General features: G+C 42.6%; 1 protein-coding gene across 4 annotated transcripts in view; it reads right to left on the bottom strand.

Moving 5' to 3' along the window:
* Positions 1-25869, bottom strand: part of asb5b (ankyrin repeat and SOCS box containing 5b) — a 91694-nt gene that overhangs the window by 59385 nt on the left and 6440 nt on the right. The gene's annotated exons all lie outside the window — the stretch shown is intronic.

Below are 25869 nucleotides of genomic sequence, written 5' to 3'. Positions count from 1 at the left end.
TTTTTAATGGTCAGAGAGTTACCATGAACTCTTGATTATCATTAACTCTTGATTAGCATTAAGTTTGTCAACCTGCACTGCACCCCCTGTAACTGTTACACTTCATTCTGCATTCTGTTCTTATTTTACCTTGCATTACCTCAATGCACTGTGAAATGAATCAATCTGTAAAACAGTATGCAAGACAAGCTTTCCACTGTACCTTAAATATTTACAATAATAAACCAATTCCAGTTCCTTAAAGTTCTGGTAATCTCAGTGGAGTTTCTGAATATTTCACATAATAAGATTTAAATAAGTAATCATTCCGAGGCTAAAGGAAATAGATCAACACTTAAAGCAGATTAAATTGCACAGGAAAACAGAGCTTTAAGGCCTTTTTATTCCAGGGGAAAAAATATCCTTTATAAAACGGGTCATTCCAACAGAAAGGAAAATGTATACCCTCCCTTCAAATGCTTCAAAGTATATCTTCCATGATTTTAAATTAGTAAGAAAACCCTGCTTTTAATATCAGTCCCCCCCACTTTCTAACTGTACTTTTGTGGAGCATTTTGGAAGATTTTATTTCTTCAATGTCTATATAAGTGCCATTTGCTTTTGTAGAACAGGAATGTCAAATCTACCATCTGGGGAAAGGGAGCAGAGCTCCGTCACAGATTCAAAGTACATTTATTATCAAAGTACGTATACAGTATACAAGCCTGAGATTTGTCTTCCTCACAGCCACGAAACAAAGAAAACCATGGAACACATTCTAAGAAAAACATCAACAGCTCCGTCCCCCACCCCACCATGCAGGAAAATAAACAAATCGTGCAAGCAGCAACAAAAAAAACACAGAAAATAGAACACATAAATCGAAAGAGTCCAGGCATATTCAGTTCGGAAACACGAGAAAATCTGCAGATGCTGGAAATTCAAGCAACACACACAAAATGCTGGTGGAACGCAACAGGCCAGGCAGCATCTATAGGAAGAAGTACAGTCAACATTTCCAGTCGAGACCCTTCATCAGGACTAACGGAAAAAAGAGATAGTAAGAGGTTTGAAAGTGGGAGTGGGGGGCGGGGAGATCCGAAATGATAGGAGAAGACAGGAGAGGGAGGGATGAAGCCAAGAGCTGGAAAGTTGATTGGCAAAAGGGATACAAGGCTGGAGGAGGGAGAGTATCATTAGACAGAAGGCCTTGGAAGAAAGAAAGGCAGAGGGGAGCACCAGAGGAAGATGGAGAACAGGCAAGGAGTTATTGTGAGAGGGAAAGAGAAAAAACAACAAATAAATAAATAGGGATGGGGTAAGAAGGGGAGGAGGGGCATTAACGAAGTTAGATAAGTCAATGTTCATGCCATCAGGTTGGAGGCTACCCAGACGGAATATAAGGTGTTGTTCCTCCAACCTGAGTGTGGCTTCATCTCGACAGTAGAGGAGCCCATGGATTGACATATTGGAATGAGAATGGGACGTGGAATTAAAATGTGCGGCCACTGGGAGATCCTGCTTCCTCTGGCGGACAGAGCGTAGGTGAATCTGTTCAGTTCGGCTCGGTTTGTTATCTGCAGGCAGCCCAATCAAAATCGCCCAAAGTAGCAACAAAAAAAAAGTGCCACTAGAAACCAGAAACACATTATAACATGAACTAATCTAATCTAATCTAATCTAAACTACAGAGTCCAATCCATAAAAATGTGTCGATTAAACCGTGCCCAAGACCTGGAAATCAGGCACCATCCTCTGACAACGTCAAGGGAAAGAGACCATTCCAATACAGGGATCTTACTTCAAGCAAGAAGGAGACAGAAAGAGACCATCACACATAGACACCTTCCTCCAGGAGCAGCGAGTGAGATGTCGCAGACCACCCCCTCGCCTTGATGATTTCAATCTTCCTCGGTGCTTTAATCAGTGAGATCGACAAGAAATGCAGTTAATTACGGGCTTGCCAAGCTTATTGGCCTCGGGGCCGCACACTTCACTCGAAGCCTCAACTAACCCTTTCAGACCCAGCCAAACGCCAGATCGGTCAATCAGCCCAAAAACACACCACCAAAATGTAGATCGCAGGCTCCAACAGTAGCAGAACCACAGTTGAAACAAAAAGATGATGTAAAAGAAGTGAACGAAGTAGTTTTGTAAACCTTTTTATATATCCTCAATAAACAGAGTCACTGAGTCTGCAATCTTGCTTACTTCATCCTGCTTTTCTGCTTGCTGGTGAACTGAACAGAAATGCTTTGAAAATCTTGGCTCACTTGGCAGTATTTTCACTCTTGCTGCTATTTCCAACTAGCGATTTGAGCAAAATAACCTAAAGTTTGGTTGCAGTACTGAAGGTCAATGTCCTGTGGGAGATGCTGCTTCCTCCCTTCAATGCAATTAATAAAAACCATGGACTATTCTGAGGAAGAGCAATGGAGTAATCCATGGTATAAAGATCACTACCTATCCTTTCATCAGTATTTCTGTAAAACTGATAATTTGATCAGTATCACATTGCTATAAACAGTAACATAGAGAAATAAGACCATTGGATATAGGCCATTCAGCCCATCGTGTCTGCTTCACTATTCTATCATGGCTGATTCCAGATTCCACTCAACCCCATATACCTGACCTCTTGCCATAACCTTTGATGCTCTGACCAATCAAGAAACTATCAAGTTTCACTTTAAATATACCCACGGTCTTGGCCTCCACAGCTGTCTGTGGCAGAGCGTCCCACAGATTCACTACTCTCTGGCTAACAAAGTTCCCCCTTACCTCTGTTCTAAAGGGTCACCCCTCAATTTTGAGGCTGTGCCATCTAGTTCTGGACACCCCCACCACAGGAAACATCCTCTCCACATCCACCTTATCTAGTCCTTTCAACATTCAGTAGGTTTCAATCAGATCCTCTTGCATTCTTCTAAATTCCAGTGGTACAGACCCAAAGCTACCAAATGCTCCTCATATGTTAACCATTCATTCCCAGAATTATACTCATAAACCTCCACTGGAACCTCTCCAATGACAACCCGTCCTTTCTGAGATATGGCTGCCAAAACTGTTGACAATACTCAGGAGATAATGCTGAGGCTTTAAATGACACTGCTCCTTGACCAGTATCTTATAAAGCCGCAGCATTATCTCCTGGTGCTTATATTCTATTTTCCTTGAAATTAATGCCAACATTGCATTTTGCAATGTTTTACCATAGACTCAACCTGTAAATTAACCTTCTGGCACTCTTGCACAAGGACTCTAAGTCCCTTTGCACTTCTGATATTTTGAATTTTCTCTGCCCTTCTGTTCCTTTATCATACATTTCTCAACACTGTATTCCAACTTCTATTCTTCCAATATGTCTAAGTCCTTCTGCAACTGCATTGCTTCCTCATCACTACCTACCCCTCCATCTAGCTTCATATCATCCGCAAACTTTGCCACAAAGCCATGATTCCATTATTTAAATCATTGATGAACAATGTGAAAAGTAGTGGTCCCAATACTGACCCCTGAGGAACACCACTAGTTACTGGAAGCCAACCAGACAAGGCCCCTTTTATTCCCACTTGCTACCTCCTGCCTGTCAGCCATTCCTCTATTCATGCCAGTATCTTTCCTGTAATGCCACAGGATTTCCTCATGTTAAGCATGAGTGACACCTTATCAAATGCCTTCTGAAAATCCAAGTAAATGACATCCACTGCCTCTCCTTTGTCCACCCTGTTTGTTAATTCCTCGAAGAACTCTAACAGATTTGTCAGACATTTCCCTTCACAGAAAACATGCTGACTTTGACTCAATTTATCATTAGTCTCCAAGTACACTGAAACCCCATCCTTAATAATGGACTCCAACACTTTCCCAACCACTGAGGTTAGGCCAATTGGCCTATAATTTCCTTTCTTTTGCCTTCGTCCCTTCTTAAAGAGTGGAGTGACATCTGCAATTTTCCAATGTCACTCTGCTCTTTAAGAAGGGAGGAAGGCAAAAGAAAGGAAATTTTAGGCTATTTGGAGATGTTAGTAATTACAGGCCATGCATGTGGAGATAAAGTACAGTCACAGGCCAATTGACCATCAAACACATACTATCAACCTTTTATGCCAGTTCTATACTTATTCCATTTCTTTTATTTTCTCCAAATTCTCATCAACCCCACTCAGGTTCTACCACTCCCGCACTCACAAATGGGAACATATTTTGGCCAGTTAGCGTAACAGGTACATCCTTGAAATGTGGGAGAAATTTGCATCATCCATACAGTCATAGGGAGAAAGAAAAACTCTGCATACACAGCACCTGATGTTGGGATTGAACCCAGGCTTCTGGTGCTGTCAAGAGATGGCTCTATTGATTAAACTACTGGGCTGCCCATGGAGCTTACAGTATAAAAATTATTTACAGGTTACAGCACTTTCAAAGTACTTCATTGACTGTAAAGTGCAAGAGCATTCTGAAAGGGATGAGAAAGGTTATATAAAAATCCCTGTCTTTTTCTTCCTAATATTGAAATATGGAGGAAGATCTGCTGGGACCATAATACAAAGGTAACGATCTGCAGGATTCATGTTCAGATAGACTTGAGAGGCAAGAAAACAAATTACTGGAGTAATTCAGTCAATCAGGCATCATCCATTGAAGCAAAGGAATGGTCACATTTCAGATTGAGACCCTGCATCAGGATTCAGGAGAGTAGAGGGCAGGTGGTTAGTGCAAGGAGTTGAGGAGGAGGGGTGAGCTAGGAGCTGGAAGTTGATAGGTGGAAACAGGTCAGGTGGGGGATGATGGGCAATTGGATCCAAGCGGGGAAGGGGGATGTTTTGAGACAGTCTGTCGGGTGATAGGTGGAAATAGATAAGGAAACAAAAATGGGCAGTTGGCCCAGGTGGGGGCAGGGAGGGGGGATGATAGAGTCAGAGGGTGGTATGTGGAACCAGATAAGAGGGGGATGATGGGAAGGTGGATCCCAATACTTACCTTCAATTAGCAAGTCAGAAAAGGGGAAAAGAATCTCACTTGCTGATTTGGCATACCATATTTCATGGGAAGCTTTCATAGGATTTCTGCTTCAAGCTTATTTAGTCACATTTAAAGCTTTGCCTGAATTATTGGAAGTGCTTGGAATGCTGCTCAAAGAGATTCCAAAAAAGTAAAGGACTAGATAATTGCAAATAAACATTCCAGAATCCCTGTCTGATACCAAGCTTGAGTCCCCTTCTGGACAGCGAGTCACAAATCCATAGGAACAGTATCGAGAAGACAATGGAAAAGGCCAAATGCAGTTAGTTTGGGAGATAAGTGGGTTTCAAAAATATTTGGGGTCAGGGGGAGGGGAGCCAAAGTCTCTTGCCCCTCTTGGATGATAGGAGTTTGACCATAAGACATACGAGCAGTATTAGGCTATTCGGCCCATCAAATCTGCTCTGAGTTATTGGTCAACCGTATGCTGAAGAGAAGACAAGTTTGTTCAGTTACCTGGTACTGTCATAAGTCTTCCTGAGGCAATTATACTGACCTTGGAGGATCCCCCGGAGTATATATACCGTGTTGGTTGGTTCTTCGAAATTTTCTGAAAGAATCTTATTTTGAAACGATTTGGTTAAATGATTGTCAACTGAGGTACTTCTAGACATATTGACTTTGGCTTTCTCTGCAGCAGGAAGTTGAGAGTGTGTGTTTGTTTGTGAGTGCTTGCGAGGAGTGGTTTAACATTAATGTGATTTTGGAAACCTGATTGGATGTCTGAGGTATATTTAGTCCAGGCCTGGTTGAGAGAGTATTTTGGTTGGGAGAGTAGTGTGTTATGTTATTCCCATGTCGAATTGCATGAGACAAGAAGTCACAGGCTTCTGGTTGTCATTTAGAGAACGTAATTAATACAAAAAGAACAACCCTGTTTCAGTACATTTTTAATGAACAAAGACACATCTTAAACTCTCAATCATGATTAACCTTGAAATTCTGTTGATCTTAGCAGAGTTTCTGAATATTTCACATAGAAAGTTTTACATAAATAATTATTCTGTGGCTAAAGTTATTGACTCAAAACAGATCAAATTACTCATAATTACAAAGCTTTAAAGATCTTTGCCATGTACATTTAAATGTATTAGGAATTTGCTGTGGTGTGTTGATGCAACATGCACCAAAATAACAACATTCAACTGTTAGAAGAATACACGATTATACAGAAAATAAACTTTGAGGTTAAAGTAGAGATATGGACTAAAATGTGTATAAATACATGAGGCTGGGCCTCTTGCCTTTATCACTCAAGTCCTTAAGCTTTCCCTTTTCCTTCTCCTTCTAATGCACAGGCCTCCTGGTTTTTGTCAGAATCTATTCGAAGCCCTCCAGGCCTTATTGAATAAAATCTTAGCTTGCACCTCAAGCTGAGGTCCAAAGTAAAGCTGCCTCACAATATTACCTGGCATTTTCTAGCTGGTGGCAATCCCATATTCTTTCTCAGTTGCAAAGTTCACCATATTATATTCTTTGTTGAAATCCTTCAATCACTTCCGATAACATCCAATGTCCACGCTCCTTCAAAGTTTCCTGTCTGCTCTGATATCAAGTCAAACCAAGTTCAAGTTTATTGTCAATCAACCATACACATGTATACTGTCGAATGAACCAATGTTCCTCCAGACCAAGATGCCCAACATGGTACATATAACTCATATGCAACACGGTACATATAACTCATATGCAACACATAGTAATATTACCACAAATATTCCAGAAGATATGATGCCTCAGTGATGACTTGTAGTGCCAATACATTCACCAACGTTTCACATGCCTGTTATAGTTTATTTATTGTTCTGCGGCACTGTTCTGTGCCACCTTCCTGAATTTCAACAATATCATTTGCTTTTAGGAATAACGACACCACTATAAAGTCCTCAAGTGAATAGCCAAGTCTGCTCAGACCTTGCAGGGATTCGCGATGCATCTCACACGTCCCCTTCTGGTCATCCTCAGCTTGCCATGCTCACACTCAGAATAGCGCCTTCTTTAGTTTCACCGTGTCATAGCTCTGTCTCCTGTTACAGGAGATCCCTCTGTAACAAATGAGTCCCAATTTTACAGATGTCCATAGGTTGATTTTGTACATTGCCAGGAAAATACACAAAAGACATCTGACAATATTGACTGATTGCCAACTTCAGAAAGGGTAAGATGAGGGTCCACACACTGATTCTCATAGAGGGATTAGAAGTGGAGAGAGTGAGCAATTTCAAGTTCCTAGGTGTCAACGTCTCCGAGGATCTAACCTGGACCCAACGTATAGATGCAGCTACAAAGAAAGCACAACAGCAGCCATATTTCATTTAGGAGTTTGAGGAAATGTGGTATGTCACCAAAGACACCAGCAAATTTCTACAGATGTATTGTGGAGAGCATTCTAACTGGCTGTATCACCGCCTGTTTCTATCACTGTTACCATCAGGTAGGAGGTACAGAAGCTTGAAGGCACACACTCAGCGATTCAGGAACAGCTTCTTCCCCTCTGCCATCCGATTCTGAAATGGACATTCAACCTGTGAACACTACCTCACTTTTTAAAATATAAATTATTTCTGATTTTTGCACGACTTTAAATCTATTCAATATACGTATTCTGTAATTGATTTACTTATTCAATTATTATTATTATGTATTATTATTTCTTCTTCTCTATTATGAATTGCATTGAACTGCTGCTGCTTAGTTAACTAATTTCACAACACATGCCGGTGATAATAAACCTGATTCTGATTCTGTTATGCAGGGTTGGGGGTGGGGGGGGGCGCGGGGGCTACTGCACAGGAGCGAAAGAAGCTCCAGAGAGTTGTAAACTTAGCCACCTCCACCATAGGCCTCCATAGTACCCAGGGCATGTTCAAGGAGCGATGCCTCATCATTAAGGACCCCATCAGCCAGGTCATGCCTTGTTCTCACTGCTACCATCAGGATGAAGGGACAGGGTACAGAAGCCTGAAGGCACACACTCAATGACTCAGGAACAGCTTCTTCCCCTCTACCGTCCAAATTCTGAACGGACATTGACCCCATGAACACTACCTCACTACCTTTTTGTTTCTATTTTTGTGCTACTTATTTAAGTTAACTATTACATACATTTATTACCACTATATATATATTTCCTATAATTTACAGTTCTTTCTGTTATTATATGTTGCATCGTACTGCTGCTGCAAAGACAAATTTCATGGCATATGCTGGTTATATAACACCTGATTCTGATTCTGACAAATGGCATCTAAAGCATGTAAGAATGATAATGTAACTAAGAATGTCCGTAACCAAGTGGTCTCTGAGTGTACGCTTGTGGTCTCTTGTTGCTGTAGCCCATCAACTTCAAGCTTGTGTGTTCAGGGATGCTCTTCTGCACACCACTGTTGTAACACCTAGCTACGAGGGGTGGTTGATAAGTTCGTGGCCTAAGGTAGGAGTGATTTTTAGAAAACCTAGCACATTTATTTTTCAACATAGTCCCCTCCTACACTTAGTCCAGCGGTCGTGGAGCATACAGATCCCTTCTTTGTAGAAGTCAACGTCTTGGATCTCCAGAAAGTGATTCACAGCGGGGTGATTGATAAGTTCGTGGCCTAAAGTAGAAGGAGATGAGTTATACAGCTCTCGTTACATGCACGTGCAATTCAACTCCTTCAGTGATTATGCAGAAAGTTTGAAGTTAATAACTCATCTCCTTAGAACTTACCAATCACCCCTGCTGTGGGCCACTTTCTGGAGGCCCAAGATGCCGACTTCTACAAAGAAGGGATCCGTATGCTTCACGACCGCTGGACTAAGTGTGTAAATGTAGGAGGGGACTATGTTGAAAAGTAAATGTGCTAGGTTTTCTAAAATTGACTCTTTCTACCTTAGGCCACAAACTTATCAATCACCCTTGTATATGAGTTATTGTTGCCTTCCTACCAGCTTGAGGTAGTCTGACTATTCTTTGACCTCCCTTATTATCAAGGCATGTTCACCCACAGAGCTGCCACTCACCTGATTATTTTTTTAAAAAATTCACACCATTTTCTGTAAATTCTAGACACTGTTGTGTGAGGAAATCCATGCTGATCAGCAGTTTTTAAGATACTCAGACCACCCTGTTTGGTACCAACAATCATTCCATGGTCAAAATCAGATCAGATTTCTTCCCCATTCTGATGTTTGGTTCGAACAACAACTGAACCTCTTGACTACGTCTGTATGCTTTTATGCATTGAGTTGCTGTCATATGATTGGCTGATTAGATTTTTGCCTTAACAAGCAGGTGCACTGGTGTAGCTAATGAAGTGGCCACTGAGGGCAAGAACCATTACTAAAATAGGGAGAAAATCTAGTTCTGTCATTCATAGGAGAGAACATATACAGTATCTGTGCACAGCAATTTTGAATTTAATCTCATGTGAGCTTGTCTGTATCTAGTTGCGTTCATAAGTTCATAACTCAGGTACAGTCAGTATAGAAAGAGCATCACCCCCTCATTACCAATTGAATATTTGAAATTCTTTGGCATTTCTTTCACTAAACAATTGCTCGGTCAGAGCTAACTACAGAACGTTCTTCACTGAAGGCTGAACATCAGTGTCTGTATAATGATCAAAGTCACGCCACATTGTACACTTTACACTCCGTTCTTAGAACACTGACACCTGCAATAACCGTGCTTGACTGTTCCACAGAGATGCCTGTTCGAACCTTAATTAACTGGACTGCACAGTTGCTCTTGATGCTTTGGGTACACTGTTGTGTCGTCAGTGAACTTGACACTTTGGTTTCAGCTAGCTTTGGTAGTGCAATGTCGTGTCAGCAGTGCGGGCAGCAGAGAGCTGAGTGCGGGGCTCGGCCTGATGAAACTAGAGATGTTTCTGCCAACATGGCCAACTGTGGCCTTTCTGTCAAGAAGACTAGGATCCAGTTACAGAGAGAGTTGATGCGACCCAAAGAGGACAGTTTACCCAGCAGCTTCTGAAAAAAGATAGTATTAAACACTGAGCTGAAGTCAATAAACAGCAGGTGACTTTCACTGTCCTGGGCACCAAGATGATGGTGGCCACCTTAAAGCTTGAGGGGATGATAGATTGTTCCAGAGAGATGTTGAAGATGTCTATTAGAACCTCAGTAAACTGGGCTGCACAGTTGCTCCTGATTCTTTGGGTACACCACCTTCTAAAGAGAATCTCCTAGCCAGTTTCACTCTTGTACAGTGATAACATGAGACACATTTGTTTTAATTGCACCCTTTCAAGATTGATGCGTTGTCCTTGGAGAATATTACATGTTGTCCAGTAAAAATGAAAAGTGGTTTTGCCCTTGCACCATATCTTGGTGTTGATCCATTTACTAGGTTTTCTGCTGCATATCTGTGCTGGTGCATGGCCAAGTGGTTAAGGCGTTCATCTAGTGATTTGAAGGTCGCTACTTCCAGCCTTGGCTGAGGCAGTGTGTGTGTCCTTGAGCAAGGCACTTAACCACACATTGCTCTGCGACGACACCGGTGCCAAACTGTATGGGTCCTAATGCCCTTCCCTTGGACAACATAAGCGGCGTGGAGAGGGGAGACTTGCAGCATGGGCAACTGCTGGTCTTCCATACAACCTTGCCCAGGCCTGCGCCCTGGAAACCTTCCAGGGCGGAAATCCATGGTCTCATGAGACTAACAGATGCCCATATAAATCTGACTTTGTTTGATATCAGATAGTTTCTGTTCTACTGGGACTCTGCTGTGGCATTGTTACTGTCCCTGCATAGCTCATCTCATCAGCCAAGAATTCTAATATCCTTTCTTTTGTGCACTGCTTCTAAATATGATTTATCAGTCCATCTTGTGCATATATTTCCCCCAATCCAAGTCTATACTTCTGTTGGTAACTTATATTGTGAATCACAGTGCTTGGAGCATCGTATTAACCTAGGCTGCATATTCCCTGCTATGTCTCTCCTCTTCACAAACAAGAGAAAATCCGCAGATGCTGTAAATCCGAGCAACCCACACAAAATGCTGGAGGAACTCAGCAGGCCAGGCAGCATCTATGGATAAAAGTTCAATTGATGTGTCGGGTCAAAACCCTTCAGCAGGACTGGAGAAAAAAATCTGAGGAGTAGATTTAAAAGGTGGGGGGAGGGGAGAGAGAACCACCAGGTGATAGGTGAAACCTGGATGGGGACGGATGAAGAAGAGCTGGTGAAAGAGACAGAAGGCCATGAAAGAAAGAAAAAGGGGGATTGAGCACCAGAGGGAGATGATGGGCGAGCAAGGAGATGAAGTGAGAGAGGGAAAAGGGGATGGAAAATGGAGAAGGGGGAGGAGACAGGTAGGGGGGCATTACCGGAAGTTCGAGAAATCGATGGTCATGCCATCAGGTTAGGGGCTACCCAAACGGAATACAAGGTGTTCTCCCAGTGCGGGATCTCCCAGTGGCCACCCATTTTAATTCCACTTCCCACTCCCATTCCGATATGTCCATCCATGGCCTCCTCCACTGTCGTGATGAGGCCACACTTAGGTTGGAGAAACAACACCTTATGTCCCGTTTGGGCAGCCTCCAAACTGATGGCATGAACATCAATTTCTCAAACTTCTGGTAATGCCCCCCCAACTCCACCCCCCTCTCCATTTCCCATCGCCTTTTCCCTCTCTCACCTCATCTTCTTGCCCACCCATCACCTCCCTCTGGTGCTCCTCCCCCTTTTCTTTCTTACATGGCCTTCTGTCTTTTTCACCAATCAGCTTCCCAGCTCTTCACTTCATCCCTCCCCCTCCAGGTTTCAACTATCACCTGGTGGTTCTCCCTCCCCTCCTCCCACCTCTTAAATCTACACCTCAGTATTTTTTCTCCAGTCCTGCCAAAGGGTTTCAGCCCGAAACGTCGATTGTGCCTTTTTCCCCAGATGGTGCCTGGCCTGCTGAGTTCCTCCAGCATGTTGTGTGTGTTGCTGTTTTTTCTCTTGCACTTCACATATATACCCTTCTGTTGGCCATCCAACATTTCCAACCCTGGCTTTGGAGAGCAACACAACTCTGCATTTCTGCGCAGACTTTTCCAGAATTAAAACAGTCTCAGGTGTTTCCCATTCAGGGAGAAGGTGCAGCAGCCTGAAGTTACACACTCAATGTTCTAGGAACAATAACTTCCCCCGTCAACAGATTTCTGAACAGACATTGAACACAAGCTCACTATTTCCCTTTTGCATTTAAAAAAATTATAAGTTATAGTATTTTTAAAATATTGTACACTGTATTGCTGCCATAAAAACAGCACATTTCATGGCATTTGTTGGTGATAATACATCTGATTCCTTCATGTTGAACACCCAGATTCATGATGAGTCCTACAAACATACGAAATAACATTTCTCTGCTAGCACTCTTAATTTGTTAAGGAAATATCTCTCTAGCAACACATAAGAAATGCTGGAGGAACTCAGCAGGTCAGGCAGGCATCTAAGGAAATGAACAAACAGTCAATGTTTTGGGCTGAGACCCTTCTTCAGAACTGGAAAGGAAGAGGGAAGACATCAGTATAAAAAGGTGGAGGAAGGGGAAGAAGGATAGTTAGAAGGTGATAGATAGGCAAAGCCAGGTGGGTGGGTGGGTGGGAAAGATGATGGGCTGGAAATGAAGGAATCTGATAGAAGAAGAGATTCCCCACTAATCTCCCTCCCGGCACTTATCCCTGCAAGTGGTCAAAGTGCTACACCTCCATTCAGGGCCCCAAATAATCGTTCCAGGAGAGGCAACACTTCATCTGCAAATCTGCTGCTCTCAATGCAGCCTCCTCTATGTTGGTAAGACCTGCCGCAAATTGGGGGACTGCTTCGTCGAACACCTCCGGTCTATCTGCCAAAAGCAGAACTTCCCCATGGCCCAACATTTTAATTCTGATTCCCATTCCTGTTCCAACTTGTCAGTCCATGCATGGCCTCCTCCTGTGCCACAATGAGGACACCCTCAGGGTGGAGGAGCAACACCTTATATTCCATCTGGGTAGCCTCTAACCTGATGGCATGAATATCGATTTCTCTTTCCGGTAATTTTTTTTCCTACTCCCTTCCCTCTTCTTCTATTCCTTACTCTGGCTTCTTACCTCTTCTCTGCCTGCCTATCACATCCCCTTGATGCCTCTCCTCCTTCCCTTTCTCCTATTGTCCACTCTCCTCTACTATCAGATTCCTTTTACTTTTCCTATCCACTTGGCTTCACCTTTCATCTTCTAGCTGTTCTTCTTCCCCTCCTCCCACCTTTTTATACTGGTGTCTTCCTCCTTCCTTTCCAGTCCTGAAGAAAGGTCTTAGGCCGAAATGTTGGCTGTTTGCTCATTTCCACGGATGCTGCCTGACCTGCTGAGTTCTTCCAGCATTTTGTGAGTGTTCCTTTAGATTTCCAGCCTCCCGCCCCATGATCCTCTCATATCCCTTTTGCCAACTGTCCAGCTCTTGGCTCCATCCCTCCCTTCATTTCTGATCTCCCCCTCCCTCTCTCAAATCTCTTACTAGCTCTTCCTTCAGTTAGTCCTGACGAAGGGTCTCGGCCCGAAACATCGACTGTACCTCTTCCTAGAGATGCTGCCTGGCCTGCTGCATTCACTAGCAACTTTTATTTGTGTTGCTTGAAATTCCAGCATCTGCAGATTTCCTCGTGTTCCTCGTGTTTGTGTATCTGCAGAATTTCTTGTGTTTGCTTATATCTCTCTAGTTTTCGATAGGGAAAATGAACCAGTAATGGCTGACTGCTACAGTACCAGGTAAGTCGTCATGCGTTTATAATGCATCTAGTTTCTTCTCCATTGGAGAACTTCTTGCCATGGTTCAATTCTCTGCCCTTGTGATAAATGAGATGTAATGGCATCCTCGTACCCGTCTGTGTAGAATTACCTTCCATAGGCAGATCAATACCTTGTGTAAAGTTTTCTGTCTACTCTCTCTATCCTTTACACAGAGGTTATTTTCCTGGAAATCCACTGGTACAGACAACTTTATTTGAATTACGTGGGCTGTTGTATCTCTGTGCAAGTCAACATGTTATTTTAAATTGATTCAGGCACTATCCTTATCAACCTGCACTTACAAAATCAGCTGACAATATCATTTTCTAAGACACTAGAGGAAATACAGTAAATAGCATGTACAAACCAAAGAATTTGGACTAAAAGAGAGAGCATTTTTCTGTGTACCTACAGTATGTCTAGTTGTGCATTTCAGATCGAACATTTTCAACATGAACAATACAACAATATTTGAATCTGAAGACTAAATTTGCAAGGACATGACTAAGGGGTGACATGGTAGTGTAGTGGTTAGCACAATACTTTACAGTACAGGTGACCTGGGTTCAATTCCTACTGCTGCCTGTAAGGAGTTTATACGCTCTTCCCCTTGACCGCATGGGTTTCCTCCAAGTGCTCCTGTTTCCTCCTGTAGTTCAAAGACTTGGTAGGTTAATTGGTTGTTGTAAATTGTCCCATTATTAGGCTAGGATTAAATCAGGGATTGCTGGGCAGTGTGGCTTGAAGGGCCACAAGGGCCTATTCTGTGCTGTATCTCAATCAATCAGTAAATAAATAAGTGTTAATGAGAGTGAAATCCCCATGGACTTCAGCAAGGCCTTTGACAAGATTTCACATGGGAAACTTATCCAAAAAATAAAAGCTTTTAGGTTTCATAAACAAACTCGTAAACTGCATCTAAAATTAGCTTGGTGATGAGAGGATCTAGATGATGGTAAAGGGATATTTGAGCGGCTGAAAGCCTGCTACTACAAGGTTCTGAAACCCTTACTGTTCGTTATATACATTATTGCTCTGAATAGGAATGATTTCCTCTGAGGTACAGTACATTATTATTTCCTCTAAGTACTTTGCCATGCATTCTGAGAAAAGCTGGTGTTGATTTGTTGCTTGGTATGTTCTGTTGTGTTTAATTCTGTCTTGCTCTGACGAGTATTGTGAGCATGCTATGTTGGCACCGAAAGGTGTCGCAAATGTTGGCGACACTTGCGGGCTGCATCCACATCTTTGTGCGTGTTGGTTGTTCACGCAAATGACTCATTTCACTGCATGTTTCAATGTACATGAGATAAATAAATCTACATCTGAATCTGAACTCTATTTGGTCACATGGTACAATTCTTAAAGGAGTACGCACACTTAGGTTTCTTGAGGTTGTTATAGCAGGGGTGGTAATGGGATAAGCTCCAGCTACTTATGAAATGCTTACAATTATGTGTGTCTCAAATAGCCTCTGACAACCACGTCCAGCTCCTGACCTTCATGTGTGTCTTAGCTACTAAATCCAGTGGAGCCGTTTCAACTGACAGGAGAAGGAGCAAAGGCAGGTTAATGGCATCTTAAAACCAGCCATTTCAGACAGATGGGGCTCATCAGCCGTGGTTGGCAGCTCATCCAGGAGAAGGAAAACTCTGATCTCAAATCTCTGCTGCCTTGCAGCTATACGCACTCATGGGGAAGGCTTTGAGAATAAATCCCGGGGGATAAATCCAGAGTTGAAGTCCCAACTATGTTGAGTTCAACTCGGACTGCCAACTTCTGCGATGATGTTGATGCCAAACTGTATTGGTCTTTGCTGTTCCTTTGGATTCATGGAGAGTTTGCTACAAGGGCAACAGCTTGCTCTCCATATCATACTGCCCTGGCTTGCGTATCTAGAAAGTTGGGATGCAAAATCCATGGTTGACCCTGTCCAGCACACACCTATTATTATATAAGCTTCATATAACAGATTAGTGTTGCTTTTTCTAAAAAGTTAAGAGTATGCTTCTGTTTTAAATGAGTATACATGAATTGGTTGGCTTTCATTACATCCATAGTGAAATTTGTAAAAGTTTCACCTATATTCTTCAACTTTGCTTTGGAACTCCAGCCATCACCACTGTTCTATGATTGTACCTACCTTATTGTGGATGAAGCTCTTTGCCATTTTGTGATGTCATCCCCTTAAGTGGTACACTTTTTCACAGAGGATCAGATCTTAGATTCCATGTTCAAAAGTTTTGAACAAAGATCTCATTGATCAAACAACAAACTTGTCACTCAATAGACACGTCTATTAATCCATTAAAATCAGACTGTGGTGGCAGATCCTGAAGATATTAGTACTCACAGGCATTCTCTCCTAATCTCCAACTCCCCATTCCAAAATCATAGCTTCTGCAATTTCGGATGCCATGGAATTAAAATGAATTCCTACCTTTTGGACTATTTTACCAAATAAAACACTTTTTTTCTGTGGCATTGAAAGATTTGCAATGTATATGTTGGAATCCAGTTCAGTTAAAAGTGTGGCTTTCCTGACCTTCCAAATGGCACTATTCTATTTGCCTGTATGTTCTCAGTATTATCATTGATGTCTGTGATACTATTTCCTCTAAATAACACATTATGGTATTTCACCTAAGTACAATTTCATGCATTCTGAGTATGGAGTGAAAGGTTCACACAAAGGCCTTCAATGTAACCAGGTAAAGTTCGAGTAACTATTCAGTCCTATCTTTTTAGTTATTATTCTTGTCAGAGATTGTCAGAGGAGTCCTACAGCTACCCATTTCCAGTCTTTCAGAGGAGTACAGGTGCGCCAAAGTAAGACTGGAGATGGTGTTAACAGAGACGAGTGATCCATTTGTAGCACAAGCTGGCCGCATCCTGGATACTGGGAGGAAATGGACTCCATCAGAAGCAACCGAGCAAGCAAAGGGGGCACTCATGCACAGGGACATCGTGGGCCGAGCGCAGCAAGGGAGGAGCGGTCTTGGCCTTGGGGACAGTACACCAGACTGGAACAAGGCTGCTCCGTCTCAGAGACGCAGGCTCGTGACGCAGGAGATACGTCGGCAGGAGGAGGCAGCAAGGTGCGCAAAGGCCGTCGTTCAGGCAAGGCAAGGGCAATGGATGAGATGGGAGGGAGTGAAGAAAAGAAAGATCTCCTGGAAAGAGCTGTGGGAGATGGGGACATTCAGAGCGAGCTTCACCATCAGGGCTGCCTACAATGTCTTGCCGTCTCCCATGAGTCTCAGCCAGTGGCATGGAGAGGACCCCACATGCTCCCTCTGCCCGACTTCAGCAACACTAAAACACATTCTGGTGGGCTGCAAGACCAGCGTTACTCAAGGCCGATACACCTGGCAGCACAACCAGGTGCTACGGTGTCTTTCCAGCAGTGCTGGAAAGTTGGCGGATGAGCGTCAACGCTCTCCCTCCCCCTTCATCCCACTGGCCATTAACAGCATTTGTCCGGGAAGGTGAGGGTCAAGCCAGACTCAATACATCGAGACCAGACACCGGGTGTCTAGGCGGGGCATGAGATTAGAAGATGGAGGCAGAATTAGGCCAGAGGCTCTGCTTCCCAACTGAAATCGCAGATACCAACCTCGGACCAGACCTTGTGCTATGGTCGGTCTCACTCCATCTCGTTTACATCATCGAGCTTACAGTGCCCTGGGAGGATGCGGTGGAGGAGGCCTACGAGTGCAAGAAGCTGAGGTATGCTGAGCTTACAGCCGGTGCACAACAACGTGGCTGGAAAGCAACGGTCCGACCGGTCGAAGTAGGCAGCAGAGGATTTTTAGACACATCAACATCAAGGCTACTCCAGGATTTGGGAGTGCGAGGGAAGACACACAGACAAGCAGTCAAAGACCTCTCCAGAGCTGCTGAAAAGGGCAGTCAGTGGCTCTGGATGAAGAGAAAGGATTGCATCTGGGCGCCGAAGTGAGTGAAAGACATCTAGGGGCTGAGCCCGGGATGCCAGGATTCACTGCTGACCCCTCCGGAGGTGTCGTGGGCCTATCAGAGAAACACTGAGGAAAGAGGGAGCCCACTTGATAACCCAGAAGATGCCACCACTCACTTGGCCACCCCACAGAGTCTAGGCAGCAAGTCTCAGGGGTGCAAATAAGGGATATTAACATCTCGTCCTGCATAACATACCAGAACTGAACAAAGTTTTCCCATGATGTCAATAATGAAAGATTAAATTTTAACTTATTTGTCACACGTACAGTACTGTACAAAAGTCTTAGGCACATAGATATAGCTAGGGTCCTTAAGAGTTTAGCACTGTACTGTATTTGTCGTCGTGGAGCGGAGAACGAGTTTGTAAATCTAGTGGGAACAAATGATGTTGAGAATGCTAAGGGTGGAGTGGCTTGAGAGGGGTGTGGGACAGGTGGTGGAGAAGGAATGCTAGAGGTGCGGGGGGGGGGGGGCACGAGTGCAGACACACCCAGCCCTGAGACAACAGGCAAAGTCATTTGATTCAAAACAATTTGTTTAGTGATCAGTACAGAATGTCTCTCTGGTGCTTCCTGCTCCCTTCTCTCTCCCTTCACCTTTTCCCAACCATGATTCCCCTCCTCCTGCCCTCTTCACACTCTCAGTCCACAACAGAGACCCATATCAGAATCTGGTTTATCATCACTCTCATATGTCATGAATTTTGTATATTTTGAGCAGCAGTAGTACAGTGAAATGACATTTCAACTTGATCAGCACAGTCCAAGCATTATGCTGGGGCAGCCCACAACTGTTGCCACAACACACTAGCCCTAACTGTACACCTTTGGAAACTGGAGCACCTGGAGAAGAATGTACATGGTTATGGGGAGAGCCCACCAACTCCTTACAGACAACGGTGGGAATCGAACTTTGTTCCGTGATCACTGGTGCCAAAAAGCGATTGGGCTAACTACTATCCTACTATGTTGCATTTCACTACCATGCCACTGCATGTTTAATTCAAGACTGCAGATCTCCAAGTCATAAATCCACTTTCCTAGTGTGAGTCCTGTAATGGTGGAACCACTGGGAGTTCTTTTATCCTAATATACACACAGCCGGAGTTAGTCTGTTGACTTCACTCTATCTACCCTGTTCTTCTCTATGCCAGTACTCATCCAAAGCACTCACTCAAGAGCTACAATTATAACTCTACTACTCTCTACTCACAGAGATTGCCTTTCATGCCCATATAGTGAGAGAGCCTACTGACACACTGTCAGGATAACAACCTATAAAAGCAAGGATGTAACGCTGAAGCTTTATAAGGCACTGGTGAGGCCTCTCTTGAAGTATTGTGAGCAGTTTTGGGCCCTTTATCTACGAAAGAATGTACTGACATTGTAGATGATTCAAAGGAGGTTCATGAGAATGATTCTGGACATGAAAGGGTTATTGTATGAGGAGCATTTGATGGCTCTGGGCCTGTACTTGCTGGAATTTAGAAGAATGAGGGAGGGATCCCATTGAAACCTATCAAATGTTGAAAGGCCTAGATAGAGTGAATATAAAGAAGATGTTTCCTATTGTGGAGGAGTCTTGGACCAGAGGGCACAGCCTCAGAAGAGAGGGATGTCCATTTAAAATGGAGGTGAGGAGGAATTTCTTTAGCCAGAGAGTGGTGAATCTGTGGAAGTCGTTGCCACGGGCAGCTGTGGAGGCCAGACTATTTTGTTTGATAGGTTCTTGATAAGTCAAGGGCTGAAAGGTTATAGAGGGAAGGCAGGAGAATAGGGTACAGAGGGAAAATGGATCAGCCATGATGAAATGGCAGAGCAGACTCGATGGGTCAAATGGCCTAATTCTGCTCCTATATCTTACAGTTTTCTCGTCAATGTCAGCAAAAGAAATGAGCTGGCCATTGATTTCACAAACAGGAGCAGAGTACATGCCCCTGTATTCATCAATGGCACTGAGGTGGAGATGGTTAAGAACTTCAAGTTCCTAGATGAAGAGTAAATATCACCTTGTCCTCGTCTAGTCACATAGAAGCCATGGCCAAAACAGTCAAGAAACCCAGTGTTTACAGCTCCTCATAAGGCTAAGGAAATTTGCATGCTCCCAATGACCATGAATAATATTTGCAGATGCATTCTGTTCAGGTGCATCACAATAATTGTTTTTCCCAAAACCACACAAAATTACAGAAAGTTGTGAACACAGCCCAGTCTGTCATGAAAACTAGCCTCTCCTCCATTGACTCCGTCTACAGCTCCTACTCGCTGGGCAAAACAGCCAATGTGATCAAGGTCCACTCCCATCCTAGTCATTCTCTCTTCTCCCTTCTTCCATTTGACAGAAGATACAAAAGTTCTGAGAATCTAAATCATCAGGTCAAGGACAGCTTCCATCCTGCTGTTATAAAACTCTAGAACAGACCTCTTATACAGTAAAGAACTCCTGAACTCTCAATCTACTTCATCATGGCCCTTGTATCTTACATAATGACCTGAACGGCACCTTCTCATTCTGTTACTGCTTTTCCTTTTGTACTATTTTGATGTACTCATGTACGGAATGATCTGTCTGAATGGCATGCCTAAGCTTTTCAGTGTATCTTAGTGCATATAGCAATAATAAACCAATTACCAATAAGCATACATACCAGCATCTATTCAGAGACAGCTGTCCAAGAATGCTGGAGCTTCAATTTGCAATACTCATCCAAAACTGGTGTTAATCTTCCATTCAATGCATAGGTAATTCTGTGGAATTTTCTCACTGCCCCACACAAAATCTAGTCTTTCAAACTTTCATCCTTGCCTGAGCCCACTCCTTTATCACTGGATTCATTGTTTGAGGACAATGTTGTCCCCACAACCTGGTTATTCATTTTCTAAACAAGAGATCTGCAGATGCTGGAAATCCGAGCAGCACACACAAAATGCTAGAGGAACTCAGCAGGCCAGGCAGCTTCTATGGAAAAAAAGTGCAGTCAACTTTTCAGGCAAAGACCCTTCCGCAGGTTATTTATTTATTTTCTTAGGGATACAACACGGTTTTCCATTGCCACTTCTGCAGAAAGAATTGCAAAGAACAGTCACGATCATGAAGACCATGATTGCCCACGTCATACGACACGGCACATAATGATGTGATGATGATGATGATGATAGCATGGTAACAGGTTCTTCTGGCCCAACAGGCCTGTGCTGTCCAATTACTCCTATGTGACCAATGAATTTACCAACAAGAACGTTGCTGGAATGTGGAAGAAACAGAATCACCCAGAGGAATACCACATAGTCACCGTCACATTCAAACTCCATACAGACAGCGGCGGAATTGAACACAGTCACTGGCGCTGTAATAGCGTTACGCTAATTGCTGCACCACCATGCTGTCTTATATAGCTTGCACTACATTTGTATGCCATACTATGTGATTGTGCATGTCCATGGTCTCTCCAATCAGAAAGGAGGATATCCAAGCTGACATATTTGGTTGTCTCTGTTGTAGAGATAGTCATAGTCATACAGCATGGAAACAGGCCTTCAGCCCAGAGACTCCCAGATTAATGGGGCAAAAATGAAATGTGGAAATAAACAAACATGGATCTGAGAGAAAATACATTTGAATAATGCCTAATGTTTCAAATAATCTGCGTACCAGAGGTCATCTCCATTAAAGTTCAAAGTACATGTATTATTACTTGGAGTATTGTGATTAGGTTTGGACCCCTTATCTAAGAAAGTATGTGCTGACATTGGAGGGGTTCAAAGGAGGTTCATAATAATGATTCTGAGATTGAAAGGCGTATTTTATGAGGAACGTTTGATGGGTCTGGGCTTGTATTCACTGGAATTTATAAGAATGAGGAGTGACCTCATTACAACCTATCAAATGTTGAACGGCCTCAATAGAGTAGATGTGGAGAAGATATTTCCTATGTTGGAGGAGTCTTGGACCAGAGGGCACAGCCTCAGAATAGAGGGATATCCATTTAAAATGGAGATGAGATGAATTTCTTTAGCCAGAGAGTGGTGGATCTGTGGAATTGTTGCCACAAGTGGATGTTGAGACCAATTCTTTGGGTTTATTTAAGGCTGAGGTTGATAGATTCTTGATTAGATAGGGTATGAAGGGTTATGGGAAGGAGGGAGGAGATTAGGGCTGAGAACAAAATGGATCAGCCACAATGAAATGGTGCAGCAGACTCGACGGGCCAAATGGCCTAATTCTCTCCTATATCTTATGCTTTAATGTATACTATACACAACCTTGAGATTCCTCTTCTTACAGGCAGCCACAAAACGAAGTCCAACAGAGCCCATTAAAAAAAAACCATCAAACACCCAACGTTTATCAGTACTCGTGCTGCTAGATTCAAAGCAATAAAATAACCCAAAGCCCAGAGGAACCATTTTATAGCAAATTCTCACCAGCCATCTTGTACATGAACAAATTGTTGTTGGATCATTTAAAAAAGCTCCAAAAGAATTTTTTTTTTTGGATTCAAGGTGGACATAGATTTTGTAAATGAATGAAAGAAAAATGGAGAACTACATGGGAGGAAAGAGTAAGATTGATGTTAGATCAGGTTAAAAGTTCAGCACAACATCATGGGTAAAACGGCCTGTACTGTGCTGTACTGTTCTATGTTCTATATTCCATGACATTTTGATCCTTTACTGGAAAATAGGCAAGCTCCACAATAACAGTATTTATAGAAGGCTGATCAACTGAGAATGTGAGGCAACATGAGATTGGTTGTCAGGGCCTAAGAACTACTCAACCTACATTAGGGATTAGAGCTAGGGCTCTCATGGTGAGTATCAATGAAAGAATTGCTGCGTTGCGTCTGACTCATTGCTCGTATTACATTGATGGCTTACTGAATCGTACAAATTAAAGCATTGACATATCATCTGTGTATGTGTCAGAAGGAAGTTTTTAATGAGGTGACTTATCAGCAAGTACAGCATGAGCTACAGTGGCATAGCAATTAAATTACTAGACTACTATCCAAAGGTCAGCAAGGCTGGATCATGAGGCAACTGAATTACAAGACAACAATTTTGCGCTCATTATCGGCAAGACCGAGAAATTGATTGTGGACTTCAGTGAGGGGAAGTTGGGAGAACATACACTCGTCCTAACTGAGGGGTCAGCAGTGGAAAGGGCGAGCTGCTTCAAGTTCCTGGGATCTCAGCGGACCTATCATGGACCCAATATATACTGTCGACGCAATGGAGTCACACCAGCTTCATTCACAAAATGTTGGAGAAACCCAGCAGGCCTGGCAGTATCAATGGAAAAGAGCAAACAATCCACATTTCAGGCCAAGACCATTCATCTGTCCTGATGAAGGGTCTCAGACTGAAACATCAACTGCTTGCTTCTTCCCATGGAAGCTGCCGGACCTGCTGAGTTCCTTCAGCATTTTGTGTGTTTTGGTTGGATTTCCAGCATCTGCTGATTTTCCAGTGTTTGTGACACCAGCTTCATTAAAAACTTGAGGAGGTTTGGTACGTCACCAAAGACTCTAGCAAATTTCTACAAATGTACAGTGGAGAGCATTTTGACTGGTTGCTTCACTGCACAGGGTCAGAAGAGGCTACAGAGGGTTGTAGACTCCACCACCTCCATCACGGGAATGTGTCCCACCATCAAAGGCATTTTCAAAAGGCGGTTCCTCAAGAAGATGGCATCCATCATGAAGGATCATCACCATCTGGGACTTACCCTCTTCTCATTACTACCATCAGGGAGGAGGCACAGGAGCCTGAAGTCCCACGCTCAATGTTTTAGAACAGCTTCTTCCCCGTAGATTTCTGGATTGTCCATGAACACTACCTCTTTTGCACTATTTTATTGTAACATACAGTAATTTTTTACATCTTGCACTGTACTGCTGCCACAAAAGAAGAAATTTCACAACAGATCTCAGTGATGGTAACTTGATTAATGTGATTCTGAACATTAAAATCTTAAAATAGCATCTGGATAACTGAAGTGTTTAAAAAATCTGAAATATGAACTCAGTTTCATCAGTGGATTGTAGCAAAATTCTAATTTACTGATACCCTTCAAGGTAGGAGGTCTGGCACCTGTGCTTGGTCTGTAAGCTACCAAGACCTGTCAGAGTAGTTGGCTCTTATTTGTTTAACAAGCTAATCTGTTCAGCTGGGAAATAGAAATGGACAATAAATGTTGGGCTTGTCAGTGATGTTTGCTTCTTAGTCATTGAATAATGAGAATTACAGTAATGTGTTGCCTTTGTTGTTCAGTGCTTAAACTGACCACATCATAATAAGGTTTAGGTAACAATAGAAGTGCACTTATGTTCTATTAATAACACTAGTGTTAGTAATATAACACCTCAATGCATCTTTCAAATTACTTAAGAGCTAGGCTTGCTTGTGTTTTATTTCTGCCAAGGCAAAGAATGCACGTATTTTTCACTTACAATCTTACAAATAACCATGAGATAAGTGATGTGGAATGTGTGCAAAAATATGCTACTGATACCACCCCAAATGGTCTTGTTATAAAAATGTACCCCTATGTTCCAGACTCTCCAGCAAAGGGAAGTATGTTTTTCCTTTCTACTCTCACACCATTCCTAATCATCTTAAATGCTCAACTGAACAGCCATTAATCCTGTGTGCCCAAGAAAATGAAGCCTGGTTTATGTCAAACCTTTTGGGACAGATACCGACACATCTTTGTTGCAACACCTTCTAAACCAATATACTGTTCAGAGAGATGATACTAAATTGAGTTTTGTATAGTTCTAACACAAAAATTATTACCCCTTTGTATTCCATCAGCGAGGAAATCAGTCTTTTTATATTTTATATTTGAAGCTGTCCACTAGAATTTTTGTTTTCTGAATTTGGACTGCTAAATAACTCCGCTGTATTTTGGTGTAAAACTTGTTAGACTGAAGTAAGATATTCTGTTAAGTAAAGAACGGGAAGGAGTTTGACTATTGAAGGAAGGAATAACAATTATTTTGTTCTCCTTTACTCCAGTGCAAAGGAAATGACATGATTGAGTCGGTGGTGTAGGGTCATCAGCGCTGGATTTCAAGGCTGAATGTCCTGAGTTCAAATCCAGCCTGGCAGCAGCTGTATCTGCACATTAGAGAGGCCTGGCAATCTACTTCTGTACGTTAACCCTAACCCTACACTATCAACAACAAATGAATTGACATTAAGTAATTAAATGTATCACTATTCTGATGAATATATTTAAAGATAGAGTGAAACAAATGGTACATTTCAAGATTGTTTAATGTCATTTCCCGTACACAATTGTAAAGGAGAACAAAATAATTGTTATTCTGGATCCAATACAGCTCAAAAAAATAGGATAAAGAACACAATAAAAAACATTATAAATATAAATACATAAAATAGCTTATATACATAGATTCATGTTAGATTTATTATCAAAGTATGTATGCAGTATACAACCCTGAAATTTGTCTTCCCCTCAGTCACAAAACAAAGAACGATGAAGCCTGTTCAAAGAAAAACATCAAACATCAAACCAAAACCCCCCTCCCACCATGCACAAAAAAACGCACACACGGCAACAAAAAACAAGCAAAATCATAGAATATAAAACACGAAACCAAAAGGCATATCTTGGTACAGTTCAGCTCAGTGTTCATTATCTACAGGCCGCCCCAGTTCAAAAATTGATTGTACGTCGATAAAGTGACATCAGGTACTGGAGTGTCTGTACAGAAGATAACTGACATGAAATGATAAAGTAGTGGTGGTGGGGGATTGTGGAGGGGTGGGTTAGTAGATGGAGGTGTTGATCAGCCTTACTGCTTGGGAAGGTAACTGTTTCTGAGTCTAGTGGTCCTTGCGCGGATGCCACGTAACCTCTTCCCTGAGCAGGTGGGCAGGATCTTTCATGATATTGCTGGCCTTTTGAAGCAAGGCAAAACAAACTAGCCATTGATTGGAAGGAAGCAAGAAAACAAGGAAATTATGTCACACTACAACATTCCTTCAGCAAATGTTATGATATATATTTAAGGTGGTGGTTGCAAACCATTGCCACCGACAGGTGTAATTGCCAATAGCTTTTATCTAACTGAATTAGACGTTTGTAT

This window comes from Mobula hypostoma, chromosome 5 (genome assembly GCF_963921235.1).
Source record: "Mobula hypostoma chromosome 5, sMobHyp1.1, whole genome shotgun sequence".
Classification (NCBI taxonomy): Eukaryota; Metazoa; Chordata; class Chondrichthyes; order Myliobatiformes; family Myliobatidae; genus Mobula; species Mobula hypostoma.
The sequence above is the reverse complement of the archived record's forward strand: the minus strand, read 5'-3'. Positions and strand labels throughout refer to the sequence as shown.